We start from the raw sequence: 2747 nt of genomic DNA, 5'->3' as shown, positions 1-2747 counted from the left end.
CCATTAAGACTATAAAGACTGGGTAGTCCTAAATGTGTAAAATCATAAAGAAAAGCACTAGGACAGCACTCCCATGAAACGTTTTCCTTCTGCCACATAAAGGGCAACTGACACAACAAGTACATTTCAACACGGGGAGCTACACGCACGAGAAAGGGAAAATTGCCAAAACTGTTGCGTTTTTATATTTTTTGTATAATTAATAAAAAAAATACAAAAAATCAAAGGCAACTTGTGAGAGTAAAATGTTTGGAGGGTAAATGTGAGATGTTCGTGTTGCACATGCCTGCATGGTCTGCATCCTCAGAAACAAGGAAGTGAGTCTGAGGTCATATAGCTCAACGTTTACGCACTAAACAACAATGATTGGTCAAATTTGCATAAAAGTCAGGCAGAATGCACAGGGATTGGTTGAATTTGTGTTAATTGTTGCGAAGGCAACTTCCTGCAGGGTCTTTGCTCCACTAAAGTTTGTGTAAATCACTAACAGCAGGAGATGGATGTTGTTATTTGACCTTTAGTGACACAGTTGTCCCTGTTTGCTTCACAAATTACAGTCTGAAGTTCAGCACGTTGGGTCTAACAGAAACCATTTCACACGCCGCCTACAGCACCTACACAACATGGATGGTGTTACGATGTTTGTACCCGCTTTCCTCTGTTAAGAAATTCAGACCCATAAAGGATAGACTAGTGCAGAGTTCAAATTTACAAAGTCGTTTTTCAGTCCTCGAAACACCTGAACATTGATTCAAATGATCAAATATCCTGGAAATAATACATGTTGGCTGTAAAATTGTACTTTAGCCCCTCACTCAGATAGCATAGTAAACTTAGTGCATATTTAGAATGATCCTAAACAGTTTGTCGACTGTTTAGCATAAACTGTGCACTGTCACACTTCGAAGCGGGTTCTCCAAATGTGAAACAGAACAAAACAAAGGGTCCCTTTTGATTCCGGCTTGAACATGAGTCAGTCTAGCTCTTCACACGGAGCCAAACAGCCTTGTAACAACTTTTTCTACGTCAAGTCTATTTTCTGGGAGTAATGAGTGGAACTCTCAGAGAAGCCCAGTGGAAATGCTGCAGATGATGGTCTAGATCCAGAGAACAAAATGACCCTCCTTTCATTGACGACATGTGAACCATTGATGTGACAGATCAGAGTATTAGGAAAGGACATGTCTGCTAACATAGTAATGGATCTAAGCAGCTGCATTCTCAGTCAGTGTGGGCTCAGTAAACAGTATCTTCCCCTCCCCCATGGCTGCAGTTTTTCTCAGATATTGTGTCACCATGCAGCAGGCAGAGTCAATATTGATGCTCTGACCACCAGAGCTCCTAATAATCCAGTGGAACGATGGCCCCAGCTGCCAAAATGAGCAACAGACTGTAATTGTCTACATTTACAGCAGCTACAGCAGCACTGTATGGACTGACTGTATGAGCTCAGTGGACATTGGACAGCCGCTGGCTCTGCATGTGTGAATACAGATTGAAATAACAACTTACAAAAAGAGATCAATAAAGAAAACACTACGATAAATAACCACTTGAATAAATAAATTCATGTAAAAACAACTAAAACTCATGCCACGTTACTACACCTTGTTGATCTGAATGGTAGCAGCTGGAACAAAGCTATTTTTATACGGATTTGTTCTCCATCTTGGGACAATAAACCTCCGCCCAGAAAGAAAAAGCTGAAATTCACTGTGCAAAGGCTTTGTTTAAGTTGTTTAAGTTTTTAACAAACGTCATTCAACAGGAGGAAATGCATTTGTTTGGGACTATATGCAGCGGCGGATTAATCAGCATTTGGTGCTCTGGTGGGTATTTGGGGAAGCGGGACAGTGTATGAGTGACGGAGTCTAAATAAACTGCAGTGTGTTCATAGTAATGACAGAACATGTCAGCCAGTGCAACAGTGTGGCTCAGTGATGTGTTTTTTGGGGCCCTATGGCCATACACACAGAGACATCCATCACCCTCACCAATTTAACCATTTCTCAGTTAATGAGCACATCAGTGAAGGGATGGTAGTCCTGCTGAGCTCTGGCTGGAATCACACAGTCTCTGTTGCTTTCTAGATGCATTTAGAACTGAAGCTGTGTAACATTACAGGGACTTTAGAAGTGTGCAGTGTAAGACAGAATATGTGAGGGTTTCACCAGACTCATTCCAAAGGCTGCTCCAAATACACTTTAAACACCATGTGACCTCTGAGCTTTACTCATTTAGGCAGCGTTCAGTCAGTCCCTGTCAGCTGAGAGTCTGACACATGGACCATTGTAGTCTGCACATGACTTCTTCCACTCTACTATGGGACAGTTTGTGAAGAAAATGAATTGGTAGCGTTGTTCACTTCACTGTGTTCAGCTGTTTGGCTGACACTTTCCATCAGTGAACTGCTGTGACTCACTCAGGATGTGGAGCTCCAGTCTTGCTCAGGAGCATGAGCAGAAAAAACATAAAGATGACAAAGACAGCCAGGCCGACCCAGAAGCCGATCACTATAGAGTCTACAAAAGAAAACACAAAAACAAGACAGAGGATGTGAGGATTAATCCACAGTACTCTGCAAACACAGCCTCAGTACAAAGCTCACTGCTCTAGTGCTCACATACTGTGGCCTGACAGGGATGGTGCTAATATCATTATTAGTATTATTAGTATTAATATTGGTAGTAGTATTACCATTGTTATTATTGCTGTTGTTGTTATTAGTAGTAGTAGTAGTATTCATA

At 41.5% G+C, this 2747-nt stretch overlaps 1 pseudogene; it reads right to left on the bottom strand.

Annotated features, from left to right (window-relative positions):
* The window catches only part of LOC118335681, a 3809-nt pseudogene that overhangs the window by 864 nt on the left and 198 nt on the right, over positions 1-2747 (bottom strand).

Source organism: Morone saxatilis, unplaced genomic scaffold (assembly GCF_004916995.1).
Source record: "Morone saxatilis isolate NCDOM2014 unplaced genomic scaffold, NCSU_SB_2.0 Contig24, whole genome shotgun sequence".
Lineage (NCBI taxonomy): Eukaryota > Metazoa > Chordata > Actinopteri > Moronidae > Morone > Morone saxatilis.
This window is presented reverse-complemented; position numbering and strand designations above follow the sequence as displayed.